Genomic DNA, 21269 nt, shown 5'->3' with positions numbered 1-21269 from the left:
TTGCAGCTGGGCGAGGCTGGACCTCAGCTAGCCCAGAGAGAGAGAGAATTAACTCCTTCACTGCCGAGAAAACACAAAGCACCAACAAGTCAGCTGCGAGAAGTCAGGCTGTGTACTCGTGACGATCTTCGTGGCAACACACCCGTGACAGTACCCCCCCTTCTACGAGGGGCCTCCGGACCCTCAGGGCCAGGTTTATCCGGGTGAGTCGTGTGGAAGGCCCGAACTAATCGGTCTGCGTTAATATCCGACGCAGGAACCCACATCCTCTCCTCAGGACCATACCCCTTCCAATGAACCAAGTACTGAAGGGACCGGCGATTAAAGCGTGAATCAATGACCCTCGATACCTGGAACTCCAAGTTACCATTGACAACCACAGGAGGGGGAGGTAAAGGTGACGGTACCACCGGCGCCACATACCTCTTAAGCAATGATCTGTGAAACACGTTGTGAATTTTAAACGTAGGGGGGAGGTCAAGACGGAATGCCACCGGATTAATAACAGAACTGATTCTGTACGGCCCGATGAACCTGGGACCCAGTTTCCAGGAGGGAACCTCAAGTTTAATATTCCTGGTAGACAACCATACCAGATCGTTCACACTTAGGTCCGGACCAGACACTCTCCTCCTATCAGCCATACGTTTGTATCGGTTCCCCATAGTATTCAGATTCTTCAGCACCCCTCTCCATACTGAAGCGAGAGATGAGGAAAATCGTTCCTCCTCCGGAACCCCCGAAGAGCCCCCCCTACTGAAAGTACAAAACTGGGGGTGAAAACCATATGCCCCAAAAAACGGGGACTTACCAGTGGACTCGCTCCGCCTATTATTGAGAGCAAACTCTGCCAGAGGTAGGAAAGAAGCCCAGTCCTCCTGGTTCTCTGACACAAAACACCGAAGATATGTCTCCAAGCTCTGGTTCATACGTTCCGTCTGACCATTGGTCTGAGGATGAAAAGCCGACGAGAATGACAAATGCATCCCCCGCCGTGCACAAAACGCCTTCCAGAACTTGGACACAAACTGAGACCCCCGATCAGACACCACCTCGGAGGGTACCCCGTGAAGCCTCACAATCTCCCCAATGAACACCTGTGCAAGAGTTTTAGCATTAGGGAGAGCCGGAAGAGCGATAAAATGTGCCATCTTGCTGAACCTGTCCACTACAACGAGTATGACCGTTTTACCCGAAGACGGAGGGAGGTCCGTAATAAAGTCCATAGACAGATGAGTCCAAGGACGCTCCGGGATCTTCAAAGGTAAGAGGGCCCCAGACGGACGGGTATGTGAGGTCTTAGAGCGCGCACAAACCCCACGGGACGCGACAAAAGTTACCACCTCTTTATGTAAGTTAGGCCACCAAAACCGACGCGAGAGGAGATCCACAGTTGCTTTACTCCCCGGGTGTCCTGCAAAAACTGAGTTATGGTGTGCCTCGATCACCTTTTGTCGCAACTGATCTGGAACGAACAGTCTCCCCGGAGGTCCAACAGGGGCGTCCCCCTGAGCCTCCAATATCTCCTCCTCCAGCTCAGAGCATACTGCCGAAACCACCACCCCCTCCTGAAGAATAGGAATCGGGTCGTCCGTATTCCCGGCCCCAGGGAAACTACGAGATAAGGCATCCGCCTTTACATTTTTAGACCCAGGACGATATGTAACGACGAAATTAAACCTGGTAAAAAACAATGACCACCTAGCTTGTCTGGGATTCAGACGTTTAGCGGACTCCAGATATAGCAGGTTCTTGTGATCGGTGATGACGGTGACCGGATGAACTGCCCCCTCCAAAAAATGGCGCCACTCCTCAAAAGCTAACTTAATGGCCAAGAGTTCCCTATTGCCGACATCGTAATTCCTCTCAGCGGACGACAATTTTTTAGAGAAAAAGGCGCACGGATGCCACTTACCAGGGGACGAACCCTGTGACAATACTGCTCCCACCCCTACCTCGGAAGCGTCTACCTCTACAAAGAATGGCTGAGACGCATCAGGTTGAATGAGTATGGGTGCCGAGGCAAAACATTTTTTCAAGGAGGAGAATGCTTGACAAGCCTTGTCAGACCACCTAGAAAAATCCGTCCCCTTTTTAGTCATGTCTGTGAGAGGCTTAACCATGGACGAGAAATTACGAATGAACTTCCGGTAATAGTTAGCAAACCCCAGGAAACGTTGTAGTGCCTTAAGATTCTCCGGCCGATCCCACTCAAGAACTGCCCGCACTTTCCCAGGGTCCATACGAAAACCGGACGCTGAAACCAGGAAGCCTAAAAACTGGAGTTCCTGTACGGCGAACACACACTTTTCCCACTTGGCATACAGTTTATTATCCCGCAAGATCTGTAACACCTGTCTAACGTGCTCCTGATGAGACACCAGATCCGGCGAGTAAATTAAGATATCATCCAGATATATGACAACAAACTGTCCCACCAGGTGGCGAAAAATATCATTAACAAAGTGTTGAAACACCGCCGGGGCATTAGTCAGACCGAATGGCATGACAAGGTTCTCATAATGCCCCTCCGGAGTGTTAAAAGCCGTCTTCCACTCATCCCCCTCCTTCATCCTAATCAGATTGTACGCCCCCCTGAGATCCAACTTAGAGAACCATTTGGCGCCCACGATCTGATTAAAGAGATCGGGAATAAGTGGGAGCGGATACGGATCTCGGACCGTAATCCGATTAAGTTCACGGAAATCCAGGCAAGGGCGTAGGCCTCCATCTTTCTTCTTAACAAAGAAGAACCCCGCGGCCACCGGTGAAGATGAAGGTCTAATATGCCCCTTAGCCAGACTTTCAGAAATATAATCCTTCATGGCCTGCCTCTCAGGACCAGAAAGGTTATACAACCTAGCTTTAGGTAACTTGGCCTCAGGGAGCAGTTTTACAGAACAGTCATACTCGCGATGAGGAGGTAGTTCCTGACACCCATTCTCCGAGAATACATCCTCAAAGTCCGCCAGAAATGGAGGTAAGACCCAAGGAGTAACCGCACCGATGACCGTGTTCATGCAGTTTTTATTACAGAATTTACTCCATTGGCTTATCTCTCTGGTTTGCCAATTAATAACCGGGTTATGCTTAGCTAACCAAGGAAGGCCCAACACTATAGGAGTGGGAAGACCCTCCAACACGTAGCAAGACAACAGTTCTTTATGTATTGCCCCCACTTGAAGTTTTACGCCATGCACAGCTTGCAAAAAACTTCCCTGACCGAGAGGCCTGGCATCGATCGAGAATATGGGGATGGGTTTAGCCAACTCACTCAATCGCATACCTTGAACCCGGGCAAACCGAGCATCAACCAGATTAGCCCCGGCCCCACTATCCAGAAGAACAGATATCCTCTCAGTTCTCGTACCCACCACCACCTCCGCCGGTACGAGAAACTGAGACGAACCTAGGGACGAAATACCTACTCCCAGATTGCCGTCCACCACACAACCTGGGATCAACAGTTTTTTCGACGACTCTTTACTCTGCAAGGGACGGGATGGACACCCCCCAATAAAATGTCCCTTTTTCCCGCAGAGGAAACACCTTCCTGTCTTATGGCGCACCACCGGTCCCCTTCCCCGAAATGATGTCCCTCCTAATTGCATAGGCTCCTCCGGACTGACCAGGGGAACCACCATATGAGGGGACCTTGTAGGAGGTGGAGACATTACAGGGGGTAGAGTTATCCCGCACCTCTCCCGAAGCCGTCTGTCAACGCGAATAGCAAGGGCCATAGCGGCTTCCAGTGACGCGGGAGAGTCATACTGTGCCAACACATCCTGTAATTTGTCGGATAAACCATGACAAAACTGGCTCCTAAGAGCCGGGTCATTCCACTGGGTGTCCGTGGCCCACCTACGGAACTCCGAACAGAATTCCTCCGCCGGACGATCTCCCTGCTGAATCCTACGTAACTTAGACTCAGCAAGGGAGATCCGATCTGGGTCATCATATACAAGTCCCAGAGCAGCGAAAAACCTATCCACTGACTGGAGAACCGGGGAGCTTGGGGGAAGAGAGAACGCCCAAGATTGTGGGTCCCCTTATAGGAGCGAGATGACAATTCCCACCCTTTGTTCTTCACTGCCCGATGACCGAGGCCGCAGCCGAAAGTACAATTTGCATGCCTCCCGGAAAACAAAAAACTTGTCCCGCCCCCCAGTGAACCTGTCAGGGAGAGCTACTTTAGGTTCTGGTCCGGCTTGCTCCAGAGGATGCAAAACCTTGGACCTAATGTCCGCCAGCCCCATGGACAAACTCTGCAACTGCCGAGCTAGACCGGCTACTGGATCCATGGTAGCTGGAGAAAAACTAAGTTGGTCGGTGAAAATGTCACACTGTCACAGAATACTGGAGGTAGGGGGCCTAAGCTGACCCTAAGCTGGGGCCCTGACTAATCCCTCAACCTGGAGGTACTGTTAAAGGTACAGAGGTCCAGGCCGCCAGCGTAACCCCTACCTCCTGAGGATCCCTGCACCACAGTAATCTAGTCCTGAGAAGGACCCCGATCACAACAATTGGGAACCAGAAATAATATGCCCACACACAGTATTTAGACGAACGAGACAGTACAAGGGAAAAACCAAAACCACCTTGCATACAACTTCTACACAACTACAACAGAGGGAACACCAACGGGAAAGGAGATAAATGATAAAGCGAGGAAAGGGAAAATACACTTCCAAATACACTTATCTCAGCAACTCCAAGCACCACGATCCGCTCTGTAAGTCAGAATGAAAAGCTTTCACCGACACCTCACAAACAGACCTGCAGGAATATAAAGGAGTCTCACTAACGAAGCATTGATTGCAGCTGGGAGAGGCTGGACCTCAGCTAGCCCAGAAAGAGAGAGAATTAACTCCTTCACTGCCGAGAAAACACAAAGCACCAACAAGTCAGCTGCGAGAAGTCAGGCTGTGTACTCGTGACGATCTTCGTGGCAACACACCCGTGACAGACGTGCAGGTCGCAGTAGCTTAACAAGACGGTTTAAATGAAACTTGGAAGAGCGGTGGAGGTCGCAGTAGCTTAACAAGACGGTTTAAATGCCCCTTGGAAGAGACGTGCAGGTCGCAGTAGCTTAACAAGACAGTTGAAATGCCCCTTGTAAGAGCGGTGGAGGTCGCTGTAGCTTAACAAGACAGTTTAAATGCCCCTTGGAAGAGAAGTGCAGGTCGCAGTAGCTTAATAAGACGGTTTAAATGCCCCATGGAAGAGACGTGCAGGTCGCAGTAGCTTAACAAGACGGCTTAAATGCCCCTTGGAAGAGAAGTGCAGGTCGCAGTAGCTTAATAAGACGGTTTAAATGCCCCTTGGAAGAGACGTACAGGTGGCAGTAGCTTTAGAAGACGGTTTAAATGCCCCTTGGAAGAGAAGTGCAGGTCGCAGTAGCTTACAAGATGGTTTAAATGGCCCTTGGAAGAGACTTGCAGGTCGCAGTAGCTTAACAAGACGGTTTAAATGCCCCTCGGAAGAGACATGCAGGTCGCAGCAACTTAACAAGACTGTTTAAATACCCCCTGGAAGAGAAGTGTAGGTCGCAGTAGCTTAAAAAGACGGTTTAAATGCCCCTTGGAAGAGACATGCAGGTCGCAGTAGCTCAACAAGACGGTTTAAATGACCCTTGGAAGAGACGTGCAGGTCGCAGTAGCTCAACAAGACAGTTTAAATGCCCCTTGGAAGAGACGTGCAGGTCGCAGTAGCTCAACAAGACGTTTTAAATGCCCCTTGGAAGAGCGGTGGAGGTCGCAGTAGCTTAACAAGACGGCTTAAATGCCCCTTGGAAAAGTGGTGTAGATTACAGTAGCTTAACAAGACGGTTTAAAATGCCGCTTGGAAGAGACGTGCAAGTCGCAGTAGCTTAACAAAATGGTTTAAATGCCCCTTGGAAGAGACGTGCAGGTCGCAGTAGCTTAACAAGACGGTTTAAATGACCCTTGGAAGAGACGTGCATATCGCAGTTGCTTAAAAAGACGGTTTAAATGCCCCATGGAAGAGCGGTGTAGGTCGCAGTAGCTTAACAAGACTGTTTAAATGCCCCTTGGAAGATACGTGCAGGTCGCAGTAGCTTAACAGTACGGTTTAAATGCCCATTGGTAGAGACATGCAGGTCGCAGTAGCTTAACATGACGGTTTAAATGCCCCATTGAAGAGACGTGCAGGTCACAGTATCTTAACAAGACGGTTTAAATGCCCCTTGGAAGAGCGGTGTAGGTCGCAGTAGCTTAACAAGACTGTTTAAATGCCCCTTGGAAGATACGTGCAGGTCGCAGTAGCTTAATAAGACGGTTTAAATGTCCCTTGGAAGAGACGTGCAGGTCGAAGTAGCTTAACAAGACGGTTTAAATGTCCCCTGGAAACGACGTGCAGGTCGCAGTAGCTTAACAAGACGGTTTAAATGCCACTTGGAAGAGCGGTGGAGGTCGCAATAGCTTAATAAGGCGGCTTAAATGCCCCTTGGAAGAGAAGTGCAGGTCGCAGTAGCTTAACAAGAGGGTTTAAATGCCCCTTGGAAGAGACGTGCATGTCGCAGTAGCTTAAATAGATGGTTTAAATGCCCCTTGGAAGAGCGGTGGAGGTCGCAGCAGCTTAAAAAGACGGTTTAAATGCCCCTTTAAAGAGACGTGCATTTCGCAGTGGCTTAACAAAATGGTTTAAATGCCCCTTGGAAGAGACATGCAGGTCGCAGTAGCTTAACAAGACGGTTTAAATGCCCCTTGGAAGAGACATGCAGGTCGCAGTAGCTTAATAAGACGGTTTAAATGCCCCTTGGAAAAGTGGTGGAGGTTACAGTAGCTTAACAAGACGGTTTAAATGCCCCTTGAAAGAGACGTGCAGGTCGCAGTAGCTTAAAAAGATGGTTTAAATGCGTCCTGGAAGAGACGTGCAGGTCGCAGTAGCTTAACAAGACGGTTTAAATGCCCCTTGGAAGAGACGAACATTTCGCAGTAGCTTAACAAGACGGTTTAAATTCCCCTTGGAAGAAATGTGCAGGTCGCAGTAGTTTAACAAGATGGTTTAAATCCCCCTTGGAAGAGACGTGCAGGTCGCAGGAGCTTAACAAGACGGTTTAAATGCTCCTTGGAAGAGACGTGCAAGTCGCAGTAGCTTAACAAGACTGTTGAAATGCCCCTTGGAAGTGACGTGCAGGTCGCAGTAGCTTAATAAGACGGTTTAAATGCCCCTTGGTAGAGACGTGCAGGTCGCAGTAGCTTAACAAGACGGTTTAAATGCCCCTTGGAAGAGACATGCAGGTCGCAGTAGCTTAACAAGACGGTTTAAATGCGCCTTGGAAGAGACGTGCAGGTCGCAGTAGCTTAACAAGACAGTTTAAATGCCCCTTGGAAAAGTGGTGGAGGTTACAGTAGCTTAAAAAGACTGTTTAAATGCGCCTTGGAAGAGACGTGCAGGTCGCAGTAGCTTAACAAGACGGTTTAAATGCACCTTGGAAGAGACGTGCAGGTCGCAGTAGCTTAACAAGACGGTTTAAATGCCGCTTGGAAAAGTGGTGGAGGTTACAGTAGCTTAACAAGACGGTTTAAATGCGCCTTGGAAGAGACGTGCAGGTCACAGTAGCTTAAAAAGACGGTTGAAATGCACCTTGGAAGAGACGTGCAGGTCGCAGTAGCTTAGCAAGACGGTTTAAATGCCCCTTGCAAGAGACGTGCAGGTCGCAGTAGCTTAACAAAAGGGTTTAAATGCCCCTTAGAAAAGGCTTGCAGGTCGCAGTAGCTTACCAAGACTTTTTAAATGCCCCTTGGAAGAGACGTGCAGGTCGCAGTAGCTTAACAAGATGGCTTAAATGCCCCTTGGAAGAGCGGTGGATGTCGCAGTAGCTTAACAAGACAGTTTAAATGCCCCTTGGAAAAGACGTGCAGGTCGCAGTAGCTTAACAAGATGTTTTAAATGCCCCTTGGAAGAGACGTGCAGGTCGCAGTAGCTTAACAACACGGTATAAATGCCCCTTGGAAGAGGCTTGCAGGTCGCAGTAGTTTACCAAGACGGTTTAAATGGCCCTTGGAAGAGACGTGCAGGTCGCAGTAGCTTAACAAGACGGTTTAAATGCCCCTTGGAAGAGCGGTGAAGGTCGCAGTAGCTTAACAAGATGGTTTAAATGCCCCTTGGAAGAGACATGCAGGTCGCAGCAGCTTAACAAGACTGTTTAAATGCCCCTTGGAAGAGACGTGCAGGTCGCAGTAGCTTAAAAAGACGGTTTAAATGCCCCTTGGTAGAGACGTGCAGGTCGCAGTAGGTTAACAAGACGGTTTAAATGCCCCTTTGAAGAGACGTGCAGGTCGCAGTAGCTTAACAAGACGGGTTAAATGCCCCTTGGAAGAAACGTGCAGATTGCAGTAGCTTAAAAAGACGGTTTAAATGCCCCTTGGTAGAGAGGTGGAGGTCGCAGTAGCTTAACAAGATGGTTTAAATGCCCCTTGGAAAAGTGGTGGAGGTTACAGTAGCTTAAAAAGACTGTTTAAATGCGCCTTGGAAGAGACGTGCAGGTCGCAGTAGCTTAACAAGACGGTTTAAATGCACCTTGGAAGAGACGTGCAGGTCGCAGTAGCTTAACAAGACGGTTTAAATGCCGCTTGGAAAAGTGGTGAAGGTTACAGTAGCTTAACAAGACGGTTTAAATGCGCCTTGGAAGAGACGTGCAGGTCACAGTAGCTTAAAAAGACGGTTGAAATGCACCTTGGAAGAGACGTGCAGGTCGCAGTAACTTAGCAAGACGGTTTAAATGCCCCTTGCAAGAGACGTGCAGGTCGCAGTAGCTTAACAAAAGGGTTTAAATGCCCCTTAGAAAAGGCTTGCAGGTCGCAGTAGCTTACCAAGACTTTTTAAATGCCCCTTGGAAGAGACGTGCAGGTCGCAGTAGCTTAACAAGATGGTTTAAATGCCCCTTGGAAGAGCGGTGGATGTCGCAGTAGCTTAACAAGACAGTTTAAATGCCCCTTGGAAAAGACGTGCAGGTCGCAGTAGCTTAACAAGATGTTTTAAATGCCCCTTGGAAGAGACGTGCAGGTCGCAGTAGCTTAACAACACGGTATAAATGCCCCTTGGAAGAGGCTTGCAGGTCGCAGTAGTTTACCAAGACGGTTTAAATGGCCCTTGGAAGAGACGTGCAGGTCGCAGTAGCTTAACAAGACGGTTTAAATGCCCCTTGGAAGAGCGGTGAAGGTCGCAGTAGCTTAACAAGATGGTTTAAATGCCCCTTGGAAGAGACATGCAGGTCGCAGCAGCTTAACAAGACTGTTTAAATGCCCCTTGGAAGAGACGTGCAGGTCGCAGTAGCTTAAAAAGACGGTTTAAATGCCCCTTGGTAGAGACGTGCAGGTCGCAGTAGGTTAACAAGACGGTTTAAATGCCCCTTTGAAGAGACGTGCAGGTCGCAGTAGCTTAACAAGACGGGTTAAATGCCCCTTGGAAGAAACGTGCAGATTGCAGTAGCTTAAAAAGACGGTTTAAATGCCCCTTGGTAGAGAGGTGGAGGTCGCAGTAGCTTAACAAGATGGTTTAAGTGCCCCTTGGAAGAGAAGTGTAGGTCGCAGAAGCTTACCAGGACGATTTAAATGCCCCTTTGAAGAGAGGTGCAGGTCGCAGTAGCTTAACAAGACGGTTTAAATGCCCCTTGGAAGAGCGGTGTAGGTCGCAGTAGCTTAACAAGACAGTTTAAATGCCCTTTGGAAGAGATATGCAGGGCGCAGCAGCTTAACAAGACTGTTTAAATGCCCCTTGGAAGATACGTGCAGGTCGCAGTAGCTTACCAAGATGGTTTAAATGCCCCATGGTAGAGACATGCAGGTCGCAGTAGCTCAACAAGACTGTTTAAATGCCCCATTGAAGAGACGTGCAGGTCGCAGTAGCTTAACAAGACGGTTTAAATGCCCCTTTGAAAAGTGGTGGAGGTCGCAGTAGCTTAACAAGACGATTAAAATGTCCCTTTGAAGAGACGTGCAGGTGGCAGTAGCTTAACAAGTCGGTTTAAATGCCCATTGGAAGAGACTTGCAGGTCACAGGAGCTTAAAAAGATGTTTTAAATGTCCGTTGGAAGAGACGTGCAGGTCGCAATAGCTTAACAAGATGGATAAATGCCCCTTGGAAGAGCGGTGGAGGTCGCAGTAGCTTAACAAGACGATTTAAATGCCCCTTGGAAGAGACGTGCAGGTCACAGGAGCTTAACAAGACGGTTCAAATGTCCCTTGGAAGAGACGTGCAGGTCGCAGAAGCTTAACAAGACAGTTTAAATGCCCCTTGGTAGAGACGTGCAGGTCACAGGAGCTTAACAAAACGGTTTAAATGCCAATTGGAAGAGCGGTGGAGGTCGCAGTAGATTATCAAGACAGTTTAAATGCCCCTTGGAAGAGACGTGCAGGTCGCAGTAGCTTGACAAGACAGTTTACATGCCCCTTGGAAGAGACGTGCAGGTCGTAGTAGCTTAATAAGACGGTTTAAATGCCCCTTGGAAAAGACGTTCAGGTCGCAGTAGCTTAACAAGATGGTTTAAATGCCCCTTGGAAGAGAAGTGCAGGTCGCAGTAGCTTACCAAGACGATTTAAATGCCTCTTGGAAGAGACGTGCAGGTCGCAGTAGCTTAAAAAGACGGTTTAAATGCCCCTTGGAAGAGCGGAGTAGGTCGCAGTAGCTTAACAAGACAGTTTAAATGCCCTTTGGAAGAGACATGCAGGTCGCAGCAGCTTAACAAGACTGTTTAAATGCCCCTTGGAAGATACGTGCAGGTCGCAGTAGCTTAACAAGACGGTTTAAATGCCACTTGGTAGAGACATGCAGGTCGCAGTAGCTTAACAAGATGGTTTAAATGCTCCTTGGAAGAGCGGTGAAGGTCGCAGTAGCTTAACAAGACGATTTAAATGCCCCCTTGAAGAGACGTGCAGGTCGCAGTAGCTTAACAAGACTGTTTAAATGCTCCTTGGAAGAGACGTGCAGGTCGTAGTAGCTTAACTAGACGGTTGAAATACCCCTTGGAAGAGAGGTGGAGGTCGCAGTAGCTTAACAAGACAGTTTAAATGCCAATTGGAAAAGTGGTGTAGATTACAGTAGCTTAACAAGACGGTTTAAATGCCCCTTGGAAGAGACGTGCAAGTCGCAGTAGCTTAACAAGATGGTTTAAATGCCCCTTGTAAGAGACGTGCAGGTCGCAGTAGCTTAACAAGACGGTTTAAATGCCCCTTGGAAGAGACGTGCAGGTCGCAGTAGCTTAACAAGACGGTTTAAATGCCCCTTTGAAAAGCGGTGGAGGTCGCAGTAGCTTAACAAGACGGTTTAAATGCCCCTTGGAAGAGACGTGCAGGTTGCAGCAGCTTAAGAAGACTGTTTAACTGCCCCTTGGTAAAGCGGTGGAGGTCGCAGTAGCTTAACAAGAAGGTTTAAATGCCCCTTGGAAGAGTAGTACAGGTCGCAGTAGCTTACCAAGACGATTTAAATGCCCCTTGGAAGAGACGTGCAGGTCGCAGTAGCTTAAAAAGACGGTTTAAATGCCCCTTCGAAGAGCGGTGTAGGTCGCAGTAGCTTAACAAGACGGTTTAAATGCCACTTGGTAGAGACATGCAGGTCGCAGTAGCTTAACAAGATGGTTTAAATGCTCCTTGTTAGAGACATGCAGGTCGCAGTAGCTTAACAAGACGGTTTAAATGCCCCATTGAAGAGAAGTGCAGGTCGCAGTAGCTTAACAAGACGGTTTAAATGCCCCTTGGAATAGACGTGCAGGTCGCAGTAGCTTAACAAGATGATTTAAGTGCCCCAAGGAAGAGACGTGCAGGTCGCAGTAGCTTAACAAGACGGTTTAATTGCCCCTTGGAAGAGACGTGCCGGTCGCAGTAGCTTAACAAGACGGTTTAAATTCCCCTTGGAAGAGACTTGCAGGTCGCAGTAGCTTAACACGATGTTTTAAATGCTACTTGGAAGAGCAGTGGAGGTCGCAGTAGCTTAACAAGACAGTTTAAATGCCCATTGGAAGAGACGTGCAGGTGGCAGCAGCTTAATAAGATGGTTTAAATGCCCCTTGGAAGAGACGTGCAGGTCGCAGTTGCTTAACAAGACGGTTTAAATGACCCTTGGAAGAGACGTGCAGGTCGCAGTAGCTTAACAAGACGTTTTAAATGCCCCTTAGAAGAGGCTTGCAGGTCGCAGTATGTTACCAAGACGGTTCAAATGCCCCTTGGAAAAGACGTGCAGGTCGCAGTAGCTTAACAAGATGGTTTAAATGCCCCTTGGAAGAGTGGTGGAGGTCGCAGTAGCTTAACAAGACGGTTTAAATGCCCCTTGGAAAAGACGTGAAGGTCACAGTAGCTTAACAAGATGGTTTAAATGCCCCTTTGAAAAGCGGTGGAGGTCGCAGTAGCTTAACAAGACGGTTTAAATGCCCCTTGGAAGAGACGTGCAGGTTGCAGCAGCTTAAGAAGACTGTTTAACTGCCCCTTGGTAAAGCTGTGGAGGTCGCAGTAGCTTAACAAGAAGGTTTAAATGCCCCTTGGAAGAGTAGTACAGGTCGCAGTAGCTTACCAAGACGATTTAAATGCCCCTTGGAAGAGACGTGCAGGTCGCAGTAGCTTAAAAAGACGGTTTAAATGCCCCTTCGAAGAGCGGTGTAGGTCGCAGTAGCTTAACAAGACGGTTTAAATGCCACTTGGTAGAGACATGCAGGTCGCAGTAGCTTAACAAGATGGTTTAAATGCTCCTTGTTAGAGACATGCAGGTCGCAGTAGGTTAACAAGACGTTTTAAATGCCCCATTGAAGAGAAGTGCAGGTCGCAGTAGCTTAACAAAACGGTTTAAATGTCCCTTGGAATAGACGTGCAGGTCGCAGTAGCTTAACAAGATGATTTAAGTGCCCCAAGGAAGAGACGTGCAGGTCGCAGTAGCTTAACAAGACGGTTTAATTGCCCCTTGGAAGAGACGTGCAGGTCGCAGTAGCTTAATAAGACGGTTTAAATTCCCCTTGGAAGAGACTTGCAGGTCGCAGTAGCTTAACACGATGTTTTAAATGCTACTTGGAAGAGCAGTGGAGGTCGCAGTAGCTTAACAAGACAGTTTAAATGCCCATTGGAAGAGACGTGCAGGTGGCAGCAGCTTAATAAGATGGTTTAAATGCCCATTGGAAGAGACGTGTAGGTCGCAGTTGCTTAACAAGACGGTTTAAATGACCCTTGGAAGAGACGTGGAGGTCGCAGTAGCTTAACAAGACGTTTTAAATGCCCCTTAGAAGAGGCTTGCAGGTCGCAGTATCTTACCAAGACGGTTCAAATGCCCCTTGGAAAAGACGTGCAGGTCGCAGTAGCTTAACAAGATGGTTTAAATGCCCCTTGGAAGAGTAGTGGAGGTCGCAGTAGCTTAACAAGACGGTTTAAATGCCCCTTGGAAAAGACATGAAGGTCACAGTAGCTTAACAAGATGGTTTAAATGCCCCTTGGAAGAGCGGTGGAGGTCGCAGTAGCTTAACAAGACAGTTTAAATGCCCCTTGGAAGAGACCTGCAGGTCACAGTAGCTTAAAAAGACGGTTTAAATGCCCCTTGGAAGAGACATGCAGGTCGCAGTAGCTTAATAATACGATTAAAATGCCCCTACGAAGAAACGTGCAGGTGACAGTAGTTTAAAAAGACGGTTTAAATGCCATTTGGAAGAGACGTGCAGGTCGCAGTAGCTTAACAAGATGGTTTAAATGCCCCTTGGAAGAGCTGTGGAGGTGGCTGTAGCTTAACAAGATGGTTTAAATGCTCCTTGGAAAAGACGTGAAGGTCGCAGTAGCTTAACAAGATGGTTTAAATGCCCCTTGGAAGAGACGTGCAGGTCGCAGTAGCTTAACAAGCCAGTTTAAATGCCCCTTGGAAGAGGCTTGCAGGTCGCAGTAGCTTACCAGGACTGTTTAAATGGCTCTTGGAAGAGACATGCAGGTCGCAGTAGCTTAACAAGACGGTTTAAATGCCCCTTGGAAGAGCGTTGGAGGTCGCAGTAGCTTAACAAGACGGTTTAAATGCCCCTTGGATGAGACATGCAGGTCAAAGTAGCTTAAAAAGACGTTTTAAATGCCCCTTGGAAGAGACATGCAGGTCGCAGTAGCTTAATAAGACGGTTTAAATGCCCCTTGGTAGAAACGTGCAGGTCACAGTAGTTTAACAAGAAGGTTTAAATGCCGCTTGGAAGAGACGTGCAGGTCGCAGTAGGTTAACAAGATGGTTTAAATGCCCCTTGGAAGAGCGGTGGAGGTCACAGTAGCTTAACAAGACGGTTTAAATGCCCCTAGGAAGAGACTTGCAGGTCTCAGTAGCTTAACAAGACAGTTTAAATGCCCCTTGGAAAAGACGTGCAGGTCGCAGTAGCTTAAAAAGACGGTTTAAATGCCCCTTGTAAGTGCGGTGGAGGTCGCAGTAGCATAACAAGACAGTTTAAATGCCCCTTGGAAGAGACACGCAGGTCGCAGCAGCTTAACAAGACGGTTTAAATGCCCCTTGGAAGAGACGTGCAGGTCGCAGTAGCTTAAAAAGATGGTTTAAATGCCCCTTGGAAGAGCCGTGGAGGTCACAGCAGCTTACAAAGACAGTTTAAATGGCCCTTGGAAGTGACGTGCAGGTCGCAGTAGCTTAACAAGACAGTTTAAATGCCCCTTGGAAGAGACGTGCAGGTCTCAGTAGCTTAATAAGACGGTTTAAATGCCCCTTGGAAGAGACGTGCAGGTTGCAGTAGCTTAACAAGACGGTTGAAATACCCCTTGGAAGAGAGGTGTAGGTCGCTGTAGCTTAGCAAGACAGTTTAAATGCCCCTTGGAAGAGACGTGCAGGTCGCAGTAGCTTAACAAGACTGTTTAAATGCCCCTTGGAAGGGACGTGCAGGTCGCAGGAGCTTAACAAGACGGGTTACATGCCCCTTGCAACAGACGTGCAGGTCGCAGTAGCTTAACAAGAGGGTTTAAATGCCCCTTAGAAATGTGGTGGAGGTTACAGTAGCTTAACAAAACGATTTAAATGCCCCTTGGTAGAGACGAGCATGTCGCAGTAGCTTAAAAAGACGGTTTAAATGCCCCTTGTAAGTGCGGTGGAGGTCTCAGTAGCATAACAAGACAGTTTAAATGCCCCTTGGAAGAGACATGCAGGTCGCAGCAGCTTAACAAGACGGTTTAAATGCCCCTTGGAAGAGACGTGCAGGTCGCAGTAGCTTAACAAGACGGATTAAATGCCCCTTGGAAGAGACATGCAGGTCGCAGTAGCTTAACAAAGCGGTTTAAATGCCCCTTGGAAGAGACATGCAGGTCGCAGTAGCTTAACAAGACGGTTTAAATGCCCCTTGGAAAAGTGGTGCAGGTTACAGTAGCTTAACATGACGGTTTAAATGCCCCTTGGAAGAGACGTGGAGGTCGCAGTAGCTTAACAAGACGGTTTAAATTCCCCTTTGAAAAGCGGTGGAGGTCGCATTAGCTTAACAAGACGGTTTAAATGCCCCTTGGAAGAGACGTGCAGATCGCAGTAGCTTAACAAGATGGTTTAAATGCCCCTTGGAAGAGCCGTGGAGGTCACAGCAGCTTACAAAGACAGTTTAAATGGCCCTTGGAAGAGACGTGCAGGTCGCAGTAGCTTAACAAGACCGTTTAAATGCCCCTTGGAAGAGACGTGCAGGTCTCAGTAGCTTAACAAGACGGTTTAAATGCCCTTTGGAAGAGACGTGCAGGTCGCAGTAGCTTAACAAGACAGTTTAAATGCCCCTTGGAAGAGACGTGCAGGTCGCAGTAGCTTAACAAGACTGTTTAAATGCCCCTTGGAAGGGACGTGCAGGTCGCAGGAGCTTAACAAGACGGTTTACATGCCCCTTGCAACAGACGTGCATGTCGCAGTAGCTTAACAAGAGGGTTTAAATGCCCCTTAGAAATGTGGTGGAGGTTACAGTAGCTTAACAAAACGATTTAATTGCCCCTTGGTAGAGACGTGCAGGTCGCAGTAGCTTAACAAGATGGTTTAAATGCCCCTTGGAAGAGCTTTGGAGGTCGCAGAAGCTTAACAAGACAGTTTAACTGCCCCTTTGTAGAGACGTGCAGGTCACAGGATCTTAATAAGACGTTTTAAATGTCCCTTGGAAGAGACGTGCAGGTCACAGTAGCTTAACTTGACGGTTTAAATGCCCCTTGGAATAGCGCTGGAGGTCGCAGTAGCTTAACAAGACGGTTTAAATGCCCCTTCGAATAGACATGCAGGTCACAGTAACTTAAAAAGACGGTTTAAATGCCCCTTGGAAGAGATGTGCAGGTCGCAGTAGCTTAACAAGATGGTTTAAATGCCCCTTGGAAGAAACATGCAGGTCGCAGTAGCTTTACAAGACGGTTTAAATTCCCCTTGGAAGAGACTTGCAGGTCGCAGTAGCTTAACAAGACAGTTTAAATGCCCCTTGTAAGAGACGTACTGGTCGCAGTAGTTTAATAAGACGGTTTAAATGCCCCTTGCAAGAGACATGCAGGTCGCAGTAGCTTAATAAGACGGTTTAAATGCCCCTTGCAAGAGACGTGCTGGTCACAGTAGATTAACAAGACGGTTTAAATGCCACTTGGAAGAGACGTGCAGGTCGCAGTAGCTTAACAAGATGGTTTAAATGCCCCTTGTTAGAGCAGTGGAGGTCGCATTAGCTTAACAAGACGGTTTAAATGCCCCTTGGAAGAGACATGCAGGTCACAGTAGCTTAACAAGATGGTTTAAATGCCCCTTAGAAGAGACGTGCAGGTCGCATTAGCTTAAAAAGACGGTTTAAATGCCCTTTGGAAGAGACATGCAGGTCGCAGTAGCTTAACAAAATGCTTTAAATGCCCCTTGTTAGAGACGTGCAGGTCACAGTAGCTTAACAAGACAGTTTAAATGCCACTTGGAAGAGACGTGCAGGTTGCAGTAGCTTAAAAAGACGGTTTAAATGCCCCTTTGTAGAGCGGTGGAGGTCACAGTAGCTTAACAAGATGGTTTAAATGCCCCTTGAAAGAGAAGTGCAGGTCGCAGTAGCTTACCAAGACGATTTAAATGCCCTTTGGAAGAGACATGCAGGTCGCAGTAGCTCAAAAAGACAGTTTAAATGCCCTTTGGAAGAGACATGCAGGTCGCAGCAGCTTAACAAGACTGTTTAAATGCCGCTTGGAAGAGACGTGCAGGTCGCAGTAGCTTAACAAGACAGTTTAAATGCCCCTTGGTAGAGACATGCAGGTTGCAGTAGGTTAACAAGACGGTTCAAATGCCCCATTGAAGAGACGTGAAGGTCGCAGTAGCTTAACAAGATGGTTTAAATGCCCCTTGGAAGAGCGGTGGAGGTCGCAGAAGCTTAACAAGGCAGTTTAAATGCCCCTTGGAAGAGACGTGCAGGATGCAGTAGCTTACCAAGACGGTTTAAATGGCCCGTGGAAGAGACGTGCAGGTCGCAATAGCTCAACAAGACGGTTTAAATGCCCCTTGAAAGAGAGGTGGAGGTCGCAATAGCTTAACAAGACGGTTTAAATGACCCTTGGAATAGACATGCAGGTCACAGTAGCTTAACAAGACGGTTTAAATGCCCCTTGGAAGAGACGTGCAGGTCGCAGTAGCTTAATAAGATGGTTTAAATGCCCCTTGGAAGTGACATGCAGGTCGCAGTAGTTTAACAAGATGGTTTAAATGCCCCTTGGAAGAGACGTGCAGGTTGCAGTAGCTTAACAAGACGGTTTACATGCCCCTTGGAAATGTGGTGGAGGTTACAGTAGCTTAACAAGATGGTTTAAATGCCCCTTGGAAGAGACGTGCAATTCGCAGTAGCTTAATAAGACGGTTTAAATGCCCCTTGCAAGAGAGGTGCGGGTCGCAGTAGCTTAAAAAGACGGTTTACATGCCCCTTGGAAATGTGGTGGAGGTTACAGTAGCTTAACAATATGGTTTAAATGCCCCTTGGAAGAGACGTGCAATTCGCAGTAGCTTAATAAGACGGTTTAAATGCCCCTTGGAAAAGACGTGCAGGTCGCAGTAGCTTAACAAGACGGTTTAAATGCACCTTGGTAGAGACATGTAGGTCGCAGTAGCTTAACAAGATGGTTTAAATGCCCCATTGAAGAGACGTGCAGGTCGCAGTAGCTTAACAATACGGTTTAAATGCCCCTTGGAAAAGTGGTGGAGTTTGCAGTAGCTTAACAAGACGGTTTAAATGCCCCTTGGAAGAGAAGTGCAAGTCGCAGTAGCTTAACAAGACAATTTAAATGCCCCTTGGAAGAGACGTGCAGGTCGCAGTAGCTTAACAAGACGGTTTAAATGCCCCTTGGAAGAGACGTGCAGGTCGCAGTAGCTTAACAAGATGGTTTAAATGCCCCTTGGAAGAGCGGTGGAGGTCGCAGAAGCTTAACAAGACAGTTTAAATGACCCTTGGAAGAGACGTGCCGGTCACAGGAGCTTAATAAGACGGTTTAAATGTCCCTTGGAAGAGACGTGCAGGTCGCAGTAGCTTAACAAGACGGTTTAAATGCCCCTTGGAAAAGACGTGCAGGTCCCAGTAGCTTAACAAGACAGTTTAAATGCCCCTTGGAATAGACGTGCAGGTCGCAGTAGCTTAATAAGATGGTTTAAATGCCCCTTGGAAGAGACTTGCAGGTCGCAGTAGCTTAACAACATTGTTTAAATGCCCCTTAGAAGAGACATGCAGGTCGCAGTAGCTTAACAAGACGGTTTAAATGCCCCTCAGAAGAGGCTTGCAGGTCGCAGTAGCTTACCAAGATGGTTTAAATGCCCCTTGGAAAAGACGTGCAGGTCGCAGCAGCTTAACAAGATGGTTTAAATGCCCCTTGGAAGAGTGGTGGAGGTCACAGTAGCTTAACAAGATTGTTTAAATGCCCCTTGAAAGAGACGTGCAGGTCGCAGTAGCTTAACAAGACAGTTTAAGTGCCCCTTGAAAGAGACGTGTAGGTCGCAGTAGCTTAACAAGACGGTTTAAATGCCCATTGGAAGAGCGGTGGAGGTCGCAGTAGCTTAACAAGATGGATTAAATGCCCCTTGGAAGAGACATGCAGGTCACAGTAGCTTAACAAGATGGTTTAAATGCCCCTTGGAAGAGACGTGCAGGTCGCAGTAGCTTAACAAGCTGGTTTAAATGCCCCTTGGAAGAGACGTGCAGGTCGCAGTAGATTAACAAGACGGTTTAAATGCCCCTTGGTAGAAACGTGCAGGTCACAGTAGCTTAACAAGACGGTTTAAATGCCACTTGGAAGAGACGTGCAGGTCGCAGTAGCTTAATAAGACGGTTTAAATGCCCCTTGGAAGAGCGGTGGAGGTCGCAGTAGCTTAACAAGACTGTTTAAATGCCCATTGTAAGTGCGGTGGAGGTCGCAGTAGCTTAACAAGACGGTTTAAATGCCCCTTGGAAGAAACGTGCAGGTCACAGGATCTTAATAAGACGGTTTAAATGTCCCTTGGAAGAGACGTGCAGGTCGCAGTAGTTTAACAAGACGGTTTAAATGCCCCTTGGAAGAGACGTGCAGGTTCCAGTAGCTTAACAAGACGGTTTACATGCCCCTTGGAAGAAACGTGCAGGTCACAGGATCTTAATAAGACGGTTTAAATGTCCCTTGGAAGAGACGTGCTGGTCGCAGTAGCTTAATAAGACGGTTTAAATGCCCCTTGCAAGAGACGTGCAGGTCGCAGTAGCTTAATAAGACGGTTTAAATGCCCCTTGCAAGAGACGTGCTGGTCACAGTAGATTAACAAGACGGTTTAAATGCCACTTGGAAGAGACGTGCAGGTCGCAGTAGCTTAACAAGATGGTTTAAATGCCCCTTGTTAGAGCAGTGGAGGTCGCATTAGCTTAACAAGACGGTTTAAATGCCCATTGGAAGAGACGTGCAGGTCGCAGTAGCTTAATAAGACGGTTTAAATGCCCCTTGGAAGAGACATGCAGGTCACAGTAGCTTAACAAGACGGTTTAAATGCCCCTTAGAAGAGACGTGCAGGTCGCATTAGCTTAAAAAGACGGTTTAAATGCCCTTTGGAAGAGACATGCAGGTCGCAGCAGCTTAACAAGACTGTTTAAATGCCCCTTGGAAGAGACGTGCAGGTCGCAGTAGCTTAACAAGACGGTTTAAATGCCCCTTGCAAAAGTGTTGGAGGTTACAGTAGCTTAACAAGACGGTTTAAATGCCCCTTGGAAGAGACGTGCAAGTCGCAGTAGCTTAACAAGACGATTTAAATGCCCCTTGGAAGAGACGTGCAGGTCACAGTAGCTTAACAAGACAGTTTAAATGCCCCTTGGAAGAGACGTGCAGGTTGCAGTAGCTTAAAAAGACGGTTTAAATGCCCCTTGGTAGAGCGGTGGAGGTCACAGTAGCTTAACAAGATGGTTTAAATGCCCCTTGGAAGAGAAGTGCAGGTCGCAGGAGCTTATCAAGACGATTTAAATGCCCTTTGGAAGAGACATGCAGGTCGCAGTAGCTTAACAAGACGGTTAAAATGCCCCTTGGAAGAGTGGTGTAGGTCGCAGTAGCTCAACAAGACAGTTTAAATGCCCTTTGGAAGAGACATGCAGGTCGCAGCAGCTTAACAAGACTGTTTAAATGCCGCTTGGAAGAGAAGTGCAGGTCGCAGTAGCTTAACAAGACAGTTTAAATGCCCCTTGGTAGAGACATGCAGGTTGCAGTAGCTTAACAAGACGATTCAAATGCCCCATTGAAGAGACGTGCAGGTCGCAATAGCTTAACAAGATGGTTTAAATGCCCCTTGGAAGAGTGGTGGAGGTCGCAGAAGCTTAACAAGGCAGTTTAAATGCCCCTTGGAAGAGACGTGCAGGACGCAGTAGCTTACCAAGACGGTTTAAATGGCACGTGGAAGAGACGTGCAGGTCGCAATAGCTTAACAAGACAGTTTAAATGCCCCTTGAAAGAGAGGTGGAGGTCGCAATAGCTTAACAAGACGGTTTAAATGACCCTTGGAATAGACATGCAGGTCACAGTAGCTTGACAAGACGGTTTAAATGCCCCTTGGAAGAGACGTGCAGGTCGCAGTAGCTTAATAAGATGGTTTAAATGCCCCTTGGAAGAGACATGCAGGTCGCAGTAGTTTAACAAGACGGTTTAAATGCCCCTTGGAAGAGACGTGCAGGTTGCAGTAGCTTAACAAGACGGTTTACATGCCCCTTGGAAATGTGGTGGAGGTTACAGTAGCTTAACAAGATGGTTTAAATGCCCCTTGGAAGAGACGTGCAATTCGCAGTAGCTTAATAAGACGGTTTAAATGCCCCTTGCAAGAGACGTGCGGGTCGCAGTAGCTTAAAAAGA

This window comes from Phyllobates terribilis, unplaced genomic scaffold (assembly GCF_046119375.1).
Source record: "Phyllobates terribilis strain yellow unplaced genomic scaffold, ASM4611937v1 Scaffold_68__1_contigs__length_7421828, whole genome shotgun sequence".
Classification (NCBI taxonomy): Eukaryota; Metazoa; Chordata; class Amphibia; order Anura; family Dendrobatidae; genus Phyllobates; species Phyllobates terribilis.
This window is presented reverse-complemented; position numbering follows the sequence as displayed.